General features: G+C 36.8%; 1 long non-coding RNA gene across 1 annotated transcript; it reads left to right on the top strand.

Moving 5' to 3' along the window:
- Positions 1-1,739: 1,739 nt before the first annotated feature.
- Positions 1,740-2,220, top strand: LOC110680230. The gene is made up of 2 exons (XR_002502797.1): positions 1,740-1,912; positions 1,990-2,220. It is a non-coding gene; the product is annotated as an uncharacterized LOC110680230 (long non-coding RNA).
- The last annotated feature ends 11,383 nt before the right edge of the window (positions 2,221-13,603 follow it).

Here is a 13,603-nt window from a genome sequence, read left to right as displayed (position 1 = left end):
GTGCTCAACAGAGTAAACACAAACTCGTATACGATAGCGCATAAGAGTATAAATGTGGAGGCGATGTACGTACATGCACCATAAGGCTGCATGCAATATGTACGTATATCGCCTCCACATTTGTACTCTTATATACCATCATATACGATGATGTGTTTACTGGGAAGAATCACGTAAGTTCTATCAGAAGCTCAACACATCCCGTAACGCCGAAATGTGCATGTATAATTATGATAACATCTTGACGGACGAACGTGAGGTGATCGAAAGGTAGTAGCAGCACTTCGACGAACAGCTGAATGACACACTTTAAAGGAGGTTAAGGATGCCATTTACCAGCTCAAGAACAATAAAGCTGCTGGTAAAGATGGTTTCACAGATTGCGAGAACTTCCGAGTGATTACCATTCTAAATGCAGCCTATAAAGTGCTATCCCAGCAACTTCCGTCGTCTGTCTCCCGTAATAAACGAGTTTGAGAGGAGTTATCAAGCCGGCTTCGTTGACGGCCGATTGATAACAGACCAGATCTTTACTGCGCGGAAAATCATCCAAAAATGTCGGGAATACCAGGTCCTAACGCATCACCTGCTAATCGATTTCAAGGTGGCATACGATAGTAGGCGTAGAGCTATGGAAAATCATGGAAGAGCTTTTCCGGGAAGCTCACAAGACTGATAAGAGCAACAAAGGTGTGCAAAATTGTGCGAAGTTTTCAGGCGAAAATTCCAGCTTGTTTAAATCCCGCCAGGGATTACGACAAGGTGATGGAATCTAGAAGGTGTTATACGAAGAGCCAGGGTACGATTTTCACGAAATCCAGTCAATTTGTTCGCTTAGTTGATGATATGGACATTGTCGGCCGAATATTTGAAAAGATGACAGACCTGTTCACCTGCCTGAATCGTGAGGGAGCAAAAGTTGGAGGTGGTCGACAAGTTCGTCTACCTTGAATCCTTACTGACGGCTGACAATAACGTTAGCCGAGAAATATAGAGCAGTGTCATCAGTGGAAGTCGGCCTACTACGGCCTCCACAAGAAGCTACAGTCAGAAAAGATTCACACCCGCACCAAAAATACCATGAACAAAACGCTCATAAGACCGCATATGCAGGAAAACCAGTCTTCTAAGATCATTCTTCTGCTCCAAGATTTAGAGAAGCATGCTTTGAATTCAGCTCAATGAGCGGGATCGTTTTGAATCCTGATTTTTTCAATCTCAGTGTGCGGGATTTGTGCCAGAATTCAATCTCAGGATTGAATCATTGAAGCGCACTGGAGATCAATTGAATATAAGAATACAGCATTCTCCCCGAATGAAATAGTACAAAATGTTCCTCGTGTCCAATATGAATATTAGACGTTTAAATGGGGATTGGGAAGAACCAAACCTATGGATCGAGGGACACAGTAGTAAGGAAAGTAATACGATTATATCGGTCATCTGAAGCGTCCAAGAGTTGTATCCAAGGTAATTAAAAGTACAGGTACAGCAATCTAAGCAGTCACTGGAAGCAGGGAGTGGTTAACCGAGAGGGGGTAAAGAGTGACAGTTGGCGAGTCAGTGGGCTGGTCGATATGTTTGTGTATTTTGCCCTCCAAGAGTTTCCAACGTATGCATAGAGATTTTTATGTTTTTGAAAATTATTGCGTATAAGGTAAGTGGGATGAATTATTTTTGTTTCTTGAAAAGACGTTTTTATTCCAGATGCCATCGTTTTGTCCCGATTAATGGAAAATGGCTGCGAACACTAAACACCGTAGTGTGGTTGTTGGATTGGGGATACTAATTTGCCGCGAATGAACACCTATTGATAGCAGTCATTGCTGAACAGGTTCTAATACATTGTTTAAAGTACTCTGGAAGATTCCGTACACGGATGTTCGTTATTCGGGGGAAATACGCCATTCAGGTGTTGAGATTAACATTCACTTTATTGCAAATGATTTGTGTTACATACTCTTGCTTTTGCTATATTATCCATTGTAGGGCTTTTATTATCGGCTTCCGGGAATCACCATCAATGGACCCTGAACGAACAGCATCTATTGCTTCGTAGGTGAAAGAAAAAAAAAAAAACGGGTGAAGAGCCATTAGAAGAGCAGGACGAACGACGCAGGAAATGTGTTTTTTTTAGTGTAGAAAATGATTATGTCAGTGATGGATGTCGTTGAAAATGAATAAAAAATGGAAGTGAAAAGGAGTTTAATAAAAAATAAAGTGTTTGTGTTTTGTGTTCATCCAAAACTATAAGGGGTCGGAATCTAATGAGATAACGATATGGTACTAGAAAGCCTGAGGCACGATTTCAGGGTTGTTTTTCAAGGTCGTCTCATGATGTAGCCATGATGTCCTGGGCCCGATCCATCTGACAAACCAATCGAGGCCTCTGTCATCATAGAAGATGGTGTCTCCATCCATGTCGATAACCTGGTATGCGCACTAAACAAGACAAACTGGAGAGAGAAAAAAGTTGGTGTGATTTCATGGCATGCTGGCTTATTCAATGAAAACAAAGTGGCCAGGTGTCCAATGCTTTTGCAATATGGCGGATTCAGCAATTTGGCACATTACATTACCTCCCTTATAGATACCTTGGTTGTATCAAACCACCCTACTAGTTGGCCCTACTGGCGGTCATTACCACCCTTGGTAAAGTGTATTAATTCAAATGTTTGACCTTCACAGCACTATGATTGGTAATAAGATATGCTCTTGCAGAAGTCAATTCTAAAATTCTGATAGCATTTTATTCATATTCTCTGATTAAAAGCAAGGGATCCCGTCTAAATGGGAAGTCTCTAAAGTACATATGTGTAGGTCAGAAGGCTGTCAAAAATTGACTCATCCCAAACGTCCTGTCTGACAGGAATTTTCAGTTAACATTGCCAGAAATATCAATGCCGACTCAATTTATTTTACCATCAAACAATTGATCAAGGATTGAATCCTGAGATTCAATCCTCCCATACACGTGGCATGATTCATTGCATGCCTGGATTTGAACCAGAAATGCGCGCGAAACAAATCTTGCTCTGGTGATTTTAAATCTCAGCAGCTCTTGGAAAGGGATTTTTTGAAGACTGAGGAAAACGGTGTGTGGCGGCGAAGGATGAACCACGAGCTCGCCCAACTCTACGGCGAACCCAGTATCCAGAAGGTAGATAAAGCTGTAAGGATTCGATGGGCAGGGCATGTTGCAATAATTCCGGACAGCAACCCTGCAAAGATAATGCTTCAAATCCGGTTGGTACAAGATGGTGTGGAGCGAAGCGAGCTAGTCGAGCGGATTGAGTGCGCTGCTACTTGGCGACCGTGAAGCAGAACCGAGAGAGATGCGGCCACGAACCGAGTAATGTGGCGTGAAATAGTTGTTTCAGTGTTATTTGTGTAGATGTTAATTAAATAACACGATGGCCATTTTGTCAGAGCAACAGAGGAGTGATGCAGCCGAAAACAATACTAAGTACACGAAGGTTTTTTTTACGTCGGTCGAAAAAACGCGTTATTTCAAAAAACGACGCTAACAAACGCTTTATTTAAAACAACGACGTAAAAAAACTGCGTTATTAACAAAAAAGATGCAAAAAAAACTTCGTGTTTTTCGATGATTCATGACTACACGAGTCATAATGTAGATCATTGTTTTATATGGAAAAAAATTTACTTAGGTTTTTTAACGTCCGTTTTCAGAAATAACACGGATGATTACATCATTTTTTAATAATGCGACATTACGTAAAAAACCGCGCAAACATACTTCAGTTTACATGCATTAAACGTTGCATGCAGTAAAAATCAGCGAAGGAATATGCGTCAAAATTAACTAAGAATTGGAACTGTAAGTCTCCCAGTTCATCGAGAAATATTCGCATGTTCTACGACTTTTTAAGTATTCGTAGGTTTAACTCGAAAGTTGTTTGTCCGAGTGTCACATCCCCAAACACCCGATCTCGGAATGACCCGTTGCATCGAAAAGTGATGGAGTTCAAAAAGGATACATAATAATCTTCAGTGACAGCAGAATAAACTAGAAAGAACGATCAGTACTCAAAGGAGAAAAAAATGGATAATTTTCGCTGAAAACAGAGAAACTCACATGAACCGCCGATGAAATAAACAAGTTTGCATATCTGACGGAACCTGTCATCACCGCTTTGAAATGTATGAAGTAATAACAATTATCAGTACCAAAACTTTTCGGGGAAATAGGTTATTCGGGGTAACAAGTTATTTGGGAAAATTACAGTGGGTGAACTGGCGTACGAGAAAAAGTTGCACAAATGCCACTTATAAAATTATTGACATGATCCATAAAAATAAATAACAACAACGTTTCTTTCATTTGAAGAACAAAATAACGTGAAAAATAGAATCTCATAATGGAGCAATGCACGTGTTCACTAATTTGACGTTTGAGCGGTGCCGAATTCACTGGTTTCTATGGTCACATAAATAACACGGCACCGCCCAAACGTCAAATAGTGAACCCGTGCATAGGTCCATTGGATCCTGGTTCTATGCTGTACTGGTAAACATCTAAAATTTTGACATTTGAGGATTTCGATATCATTCTTATGGTAGAGAAAGGTTTGGACAATTCTTGGGGAACTGATTTGGAAGAATTGAAAACTAGCATTAAAAAATTCGAGAATGTGAATGCACCTGGCGAAGATGCAAATTTCTACTTGTTTATCAAGAAGCTTCCAGAAAAAAGCTGATCATTTAAGGTTAATATACTTTACACACAAATGATTCCAATAGGTATATTCACTTGAAAAATGAAAACAAATTCCATGTATCAATCATACACTGCACAGTGGTCCAGGAATCAGTTTTACGCGGAAAGATGCATTTCGAGCTTAAGAATGAAACATTAGATGAAAACGGTCTTCTACAAAGTTGTTTGTATTAGTAAGGCCCTTTGTTTGGTGTTATTGAAAATTAGGGTGGACCACGTTTTCATAGAAACGGTGTAACTTACTTGTTTATTTGTAGAAATGATATTATACATGCTTCAGCAAAGTTGTAGATCATTCAATTTTATGCAACTTTGTCAAAAAAAGTTTTTTTGTATCTCTCAAATTGACCGATTTAGAGATTTTTACCTACGGACCATAGTGCACTGGTCCAGCAAGTAGTTTTACGCGGAAAGATGCATTTACAGGGTGTTCAATAAGTTCGAATACAACTTGTCATCGTTGTGTAGGTGCGCACCATGTGCATTCCATGTTTTTCCAGACATAACAGTAATTTTTGTTGAAAAATAAGGCTTAACTTTCAAGGAATTTCGGCATGGCCGAGTTTCCTTTAGATGAATGGCAGAAATTTAACCATAGTTTTTCATTTTAGCAATACATTCTCTCTTTAATTTTGATTAAATTAAAGTTTTTTTAAAGTTTTTTTAAGTATTTTCGGATGAATAAGTATATTGCTTGAACTATATTTTTTCAAGAATACTTATGATTTCATAAATCATTTGATTTATTTCCAACAGATTTGTAGCAACATTAAAAAAAATCAATGCTGTTCATAGAACTTTAGTAAAACAAATTCCTCGAGGATTATTGAAGGGTGGCATCAGACCTTTTGCAAATCTCTTGGAAATTAGTCAAATATGTTGTGGGACTTTCTCATACTTTCAACGCAAATTTCTCCTGGTGGACATCCATTCTTTCTATGTCTACTTTTTATTAGCAAATTGATTCCGGAATATGTTTCCGGTTTTACCTAAAATATGTTGCTTAATCATTCAAAAGTTCAGTTTTCCCTCGCAGTTCCTTCAAAAATCATTGATTCTGTCAAATATAAAACTGTGATATTTCACTGAAAGTTATACTAGAAATTCTTTTTTGAATTTCTTTTAATAGTTTTCTCAAAAATGATATAACACATTCTTCCGTGAAGTTCATAAAAAGCCTTCAAGAAATGTTTCCAAAATACATCACAAACTGCGTTGAAAATTCTTCCAATATTTTTTTCTAGAAATTTTGCTTCAAATCCCCAGATTAATCAAAAATTAAAAAGAAAATGTTTTTGAAATGTCTCTTGCTTTTGAATCTTCAGAGGAAATTTGTTGAGAAACCACAGGAAAAATTCTGCTTCTGAAGTTAGCATAGCGGTAAAATGATCTGTAGAGAAACATATAGCAAAATAACTGGGAAGGAGGAAAGGATTTGTTTGGATATTATTCGGAAAATTTGCATTGCATCTTGCTTAAAAACTTTTAAGAAAAAAAAATTACTAATTACTGTCAGAATCCATTTTTTTGGTTTGAATTTTTGTGCCATATGAGTGCGGAATTTAAAGAGGTTCTCTGGCAGAATTCTAGACAACCTCTTGAGAAAAGTTAATTAATTATCTTTCATTGTACCAATGCCCATCTATTGTTCAACCTGCTTCAACATTTTATTGTTTCTTCTTCCTTCGCATGACACTTTGAGGAACTTCGTACAAAAATCTCTCCAACATTTTGAAGAATCCGAAAACAGGTAAATTAAAAAAGTTTTAGAAAATTACAGAATTCTTATACCTAAGGTTTCTGATTTCTGAAAGTCCAGAAGGGACCGTCCATAAATGACTTGCCAATTTTCGACACCCCCCTCCCCCATCGTAGCCTGTTTTCCCATACCTAATACATGGTTCGTAGCAGAGTCGTAGACTCCCCCTAAAATGCTACGTAATTTATGGATGGTCCCTAAGGAGCTTCTCAACAAATTTTCAAAGTAACGCAAAAGTTTACCCTAAGATTTAAATGCATCAAAATCTTACATTACGAATTTTACCACAATATCACAGTTCGACAAAAAAAAATCGATCTGAATGCACAGAGACGGGACACCCCGGGCTTGAAAGTATAAAAAAGACAAAAATAATGGCGTTTTCAGAATGTTCGTGTCTGAACCAGGTCGTTTTAAAAATATGCTTGAACATTTTGCATTTTTTATATAAAAGTCTTATCTAATCAATAACTTGATACAGTGTTTTATCTTTCTTATTTGCAGAAATTATATCATACATGTTTCAGCAAAGTTGTAGACCATTCAATTTCAAACAACTTTGCCAAAAAGTTTTTTTTTATCTCTTAAATTGACCGATTAAGATCATTTTTTCTACGGTGACATAGGGTGCTCCAAACAAAACTGGTTTTCAGGCTCTAGCATTTTCAATTCAAATATCTCATCACAGTAGTCTATGAATATATATAGAATAGATATTTTTTATGTTTGCCCCAATCAGAGATATTAATAATCAAAGAAGGCATGTTTTTGTGAGAAAAACAACAATAACTCCTAAACGAAAGGAGATAGCGAGTTTCTTCACTCACCAAATTACGCTTTTTTAAAAGTTCTAAAAGTGTTTCATAGACTACTTTGATGAGATATTGGAATTGAAAATGCTAGAGCCTGAAAACTAGTTTTGTTTGGACCACCCTATGTCACAGTTGGGAAAAAGCTCTAAATCGCTCAATTTAAGAGATACCGTTTTGATTCATATTACGGACATTTAAGGACTGAGCATAGTATAACCGTCCGAAAATCATATAAATTGAAACATAATATATGATACCTCTGCGTTATCATACTTTCAAAACACTAATCTTGCGGATGGCGGTCAAAGATTCGGATTTCACAGCTTGAATTACCTGAAATAAATTGAAATTAGTGATCTTTCCATGATTCTTATTCCGGACGCAACCTCACTTTTGTTTCATATTGCGGACGCTTCGTTTCGAATTCCGGAAGCCCACGAAAAGCAAAACTAAAATGGTTAAATTATAAATTAAACTTTCTCATCCGTTAGAGCAACGTCAAAACTTATCACGAATTATAAAATTTCATGGATTGCCATGGTAAATTCATATTAAAACGTGTCGGAAAGTTGTGAAACGGGAAATTTTGAAACATTTCATGTGAAACCTTTCCCATACAAAGTAGAGTGTCCGGAATATGAAGCTGTCCGGAATTTGAATCAGAACGGTACAAAAAAACTTTTTGGCAAAGTTGCTTGAAATTGAATGGTTTTCAACTTTGTTGAAGCATGTATGATATAATTTCTGCAAATAAGAAAGATAGCTTAACAATTTCTTTGAAAATATGGTCCACCCTAATTTTCAATAATACCAAACAAAGGACCTAACTAAGAGAAACAACTTTGTGGAAGACCGTTTTCGTCTTATGTTTCATTGTAAAGCTCAAAATCCATCTTTCCGCGTAAAACTGCTTTCTGGACCATAGTGAATTTATATCAAATATTCCATCATTTGCGATACTTTTAAAATGGGGAGGGTACAAAAAGGGGGGATACAAATATTAGTACAACGCTTCATATTAAATTTCAAGTTTAAAACATAATATGGTACATGAATTCTGCTGCCCTGAAAATAAAACACTGTGTCAGGTTATTGATTAGATTAGACTTTCATATAAAAAAATGCAAAATGCTCAAGCATATTTTAAAAACGCCCTGGGGCAGACACGAACATTCTGAAAACGCCATTATTTTTGTCTTTTTTCATACTTTCAAGCCCGGGGTGTCCCGTCTCTGTGCATTCAGATCGACTTTTTTGTAGAACTGTGTATTTTCGCGTTCAACTACTACAGTCCTACAAAATAATCGACAATAGATCTTTCAAAAAAGTTTGTTAAGAAATTCTAAAGGTAGGAAAAATGGGTTCTTTCTACATCAATAGTATCATGAAACTTCGAAGTTCGTGCAAAATATTACCTAAGATTAAAGTTACAAATCCTTTTAGTAAAAATTCCATCCGTTCTGACATCAATCATTTTCTCTGACAAAAGACGAAGAAAAAAAGATTTTTTGTTGTTAATCTTATAGGGACCACTTAAGCTTTTCTGTGATGTACATTGTCACCAAGTTTCAGCAATTCAACAACAAGTAAATTTCACTGAATTATATATAAGCTGCAATTCTTCAAAAAATTTCCAACAAAGTTCTTTCAAAACCTTTTTTGTATGTGTTTCTCTGGAAATTTGATATGTAGTGATTCGTAGAGGAATTGATAAAGCAATCCCTTAAAATACTGAGTTATTCTTGGAGTAGTTTTTGAACCAAAAAATAGAGAATGGATAAATTTTTAAATGTTCTTATATATGAGAGAATCCTGAGTTTACCATTCAGAAGAAAAGAACCGAACCTGATGGAACTACTGAAGGATTTTTTTAGAAGTTCAAGAATGAATTACAACATTTATTCAAAAAAAATCCTATAGATCGTTACAATAATACATTTCTCTAAGAAATCCCTGAACAAAACAATGGGGGAAATCTTTAAGTATTAAAAAATAAAGACAATTTACACGAAAGATTTTTTGAAAAAACAGTTAAACGTATGTCACCAGGAACTTTACAGGATTGACAAAATTCTTTGCATATTTATTAGTTAAGCATTCCGGAAAAAAAATGTTTGAGAGAGTTTTGAAGGAATGCCATATCCCGGCTCCTTGATTTTAGATAAAAAAAACCTGACTGATTTTCTCGATAAAACCTTGTGGCCTTCCCCCTGGACTTTAATGTATGGTAGTACATGCTCGCTCATTTCCGTTTATTTTGAGAAACGTATTAAGTTTGTCATAATGCACTGTGGGGAGGGGGTGGAGTTGGAATGCTCCCAGTCAATATGCCCTAAAGTGTCTCAATAATCATTGATTCAATAGAAATTGACTTAGAAAAGAATATCTTGTAATTTCATTTTTAACACATTTTAAAGTGCATTCAAACTTATTGAACACTCTGTACATATCAGTTCGTTGAATTTTGGTTCATAGGTAAACAGTTGAGAATAAAAGGTATTTTCTGATTAAGTGTATTCTAAAATTTCTAGTTTTGCTCAGACATGTTCTCTGAAATTCTGCAAGCAAATTTGTGTCAAAGAAATTTCGAAATTGCGTTATTGAATAACATGACAGAAGGAATTGACGTTCTTAGGGGTCATGCACAAATTATGTCACGCTCCAAGGGGGAGAGGGGGTCAGGCCAAGCGTGACAAGCCTTAAAAAGTTTCCGAAGGACTCATAAAAAAACGTTACAAATTGGGGGGAGAGGGTCAAAAAAGTTGAAATTTAGCGTGACATAATTTGTGTACCATCCCTTACCAAGAGATTAAACTGATCTAGATCAGTTATAAGTTATTTATATCAAATCCAAATGGGTCAAAATCTAGTGCAACTTATTCTAAAATACATTACAGAAGATACCAAACATCTAGCATGTACGTACAGAGCACCAAAGATTTTGGCATGTGAATTCTGCGATTTACAAAAATCTGCTTCGTTAGAGATGCTCAAAATATGTTTTTGCTTAACATGCATTATTTTTCTAGGTGACTATAGTAATTCAGGTTTGAAAAACTTAAAATTTTTATCATTTAAAAATACAATTTGACAGATTCCAATTCCGCTTCAGTGTGCGAAAATAAATTGTATTGGTTAAATTGTTCTAGGGAAAATTTGAACACTCTTAATAAACCTTATTAAACTATGGAATATAGACATAAGATACGTGAAAGAATTGCTGATAAATGACTGAACGAAATTTAAGGTACAACTGATATTTGATCCCGGGGACCCTAGTGTTAAGGAAAACTACTTTTTGGCTTTTGATCTCTTATACAAAAAAAAAAATCATTGCGGTTGTACCCAGTGCTGGGAATGGTAATAGTAGTTGGCTTGATTTTCGCGAAAATCCCGTGGCTTTCCGAGTACAGTAGTTCAAAAACGTGAATCTCATCAAGTAGCCTATGTTGGTGCATGAATTTTCTAAATCGTTAGTGTCATTGAAGGCTCTAAATGCGGGAAATGCAGCGGGAAGTAGAACATTTTTGTACAGTAATTTTGGGTTCCCCTTAGCTACGGGTGTTTTGCAATATTCAAGGCTCTTTGCCTACGGGGCTCTGCACCTGTTTTGATTTTATGTGGGATTTTGACGTTTACTGGCCTTGATGTTTACTAATTTCATGTAAGAGTAAAAGAGAGGGATTGATTTTTGTGCAGAGCCCCACAGCAGCGATAGGCGTGAGTTTCACTGGCTTCGCTGACTGCGATTGGCTTTGTTTGGCTACTGTAGAATGAATTTCAGATTTTTTCCCAACCCTGGTTGTACCTATTGCGATCATCCTTATGTATTATATTGCTTTTCATGCCTAAAGCTAGAAAGCTAGAATCTTAACATTATTTTTTGGGGTGTAGAATCGTGGTTTAGAATTCAACGAGTGGTTTTGCATAACAATATGGGGTTCATAGATAGCCGTAGTGTTAAACGCGTAGCTATTCAGCAAGATCAGGTCGCGGGTTTGAATCCCACCTGTTTTTTCGACTACCCAAGGCATAAAGTATCTTCGTACCTGCCACACAACATAACACATGGGGACGGACCTGATGTAGTGGTTGGAACACACGCCTCTCACGCCGAGGACCTGGGATCGAATCCCATCCCCGAGATAGTCACTAAAAATTTCAGTGACGTCTTCCTTCGGAAGGGAAGTAAAGCCGTTGGCCCCGAGATGAACTAGCCTAGGGCTAAAAATCTCGTTAATAAAGATAGAAAAAAAAAACATAACACATGCAAAAATAATCAATCGGCAAGCAAAGCTCTCAGTTAAGGCTAAGTAGCCCGTCATTCGTTTTGGCAGCCATGTTAACATAGCAGCTGGTAATTTCGAGGTAAAAAATCTCATTCCACATAGATCATATTGATCCGGAAACGTATCACTATATGCGCTGACATGCAGAAAGTATACTGATACTTTTTCAGATGCATCAGTGCAATACCAACAGATTTTCATTCATTTGTGACATGATCTAGAAACAATCATCAACGACACGTACTAATTTCAATGACGGCCTACCTCGCCTTAAATTAATTATTAGCCGTAGAAGTGCTTAAAAGAACATTAAGCTGAGAAGCAGGCTCTGTCCCATTTGGGATGTACGCCAGAAAGAAGAAGAAAGAGTTCACATTACTCTTCATTTTATTGTTTTCATACTTGTGCAATCGGAAAGAGTGACAATAGTTCTAGTTAGGCCTGCTTCCAAACACCGCTGTGTTGTTTAAAAGGACACTTTTCATGGCAATAAGTTTCAATAATCTTTCTTTACACCTTGTCTCGCAAAGTTATCCTCGCTTCTGCCCACCAATACTCGGTCACGTGGCATTATGAAAAGTGATGCGCGTCCTATCTTTCCATCTCGGATCACACTCGGCAAACACGTCTCGGAAGTACCTAATCTCTGAACGACATCCATTCGGTTGTTCCGGGAGTCATTGGCTTGGCATCGTTTCCCCTTTCCCGCAGTATCAATGGAAAGCAAAAAAGCATAGCGGCATCACTGGCTCTGCCCGATAAGAAATAAATAGCAAGTCTATAACAATCATATACCAAACTGTGTTATAAAACCTTGACCTGTTTTTGATTTGCTTTCATTTAAATCAGTATGAAGACCTGATAAATACCATATTCCAATTAGCTACTGATAAGCTATTCCATTATATTGTTCTTGACAAAATATGATTGAGAGTTAAGATTTTATTAAAATTTGCAAACCTTAGGTTGGCAATGAATATCATCTGCATAGCATTGATTGCTATTAATTTGTTATTCAATACCTTCTCAATAACCCACGGAACTCTTGAAAATGCTTAACAACTTTTTGTTAGGCATGTATTATAATGCTTAAGTTGGTTATTGTGTAGGTGGTATTTATATTTTCTTGGCATTGATTTTTGGTATCTTACCTCATATTACCGCCCTATGAAGATAATACTATAGTTTGGGGGTATTAAATGTTAATACCCTGATAATATTCCTTTGCAACACTTTCCTGCTCGGGTGAGCAGCCTGATGGTGGCACACTCAAAGAGGGAGTTCAAATTGGGTATACAAATGTAAACACCAGAAATGGATCAACAGCACTCTGAAGCAGTCAAGAAATGCCACCCTTTGGAAAACACCAAAACCAGGAGGGCGATACGGAGAACAAGTCGAAAGATATTGCTATCCGATGTGGGGTTGTCTGGCTGGCGGAAGCCATTCAGCTTGGTTGGAGGAATAAATTTGAATAATTTTTAGCTTTATAAATCACTTGTACTTGACGCATCCATATACGCCCATCAGAGCAAAGAATTTCTTCGGTGGGAACTTTACCACGCAGCCTAGTTGAAGTTTGAAGTTAGTCATTCCAGTTCACCCACTATTGGAGTAAATATTTCACAACAATCGTTGCAAAAGATTCGTGCGCATACAACTAGAGTAAGGGATCTAGTTTTTGACTCACTGCTAGTTTTCGACTCACCGTACAACAATCTTAATTAAAACTGTAAACGGATTTATTAAACATATATACTGCTGTTCAATGCATATTTGTCCCGTGGTCCATAAGGTTTACATAGAACATGGACGTAGACGTAGAAGGGCAGTATACAGTGGGCCGGAACAAATTTAAAATTTTACTTTTGTCGCCCACCCTTCAAATTTGCCAAAAATCCGGATAGAGAAAAAAATACGGTGATTATTTTCAGTTTATATGGTATTTTGTGTATTTAGGTAGTTTTATGATACACTCCTCATGATGCTGTACTTTTTTCAT

This window comes from Aedes aegypti, unplaced genomic scaffold (genome assembly GCF_002204515.2).
Source record: "Aedes aegypti strain LVP_AGWG unplaced genomic scaffold, AaegL5.0 Primary Assembly AGWG_AaegL5_hic_scaff_1082_PBJ_arrow, whole genome shotgun sequence".
Lineage (NCBI taxonomy): Eukaryota > Metazoa > Arthropoda > Insecta > Diptera > Culicidae > Aedes > Aedes aegypti.
This window is presented reverse-complemented; position numbering and strand designations above follow the sequence as displayed.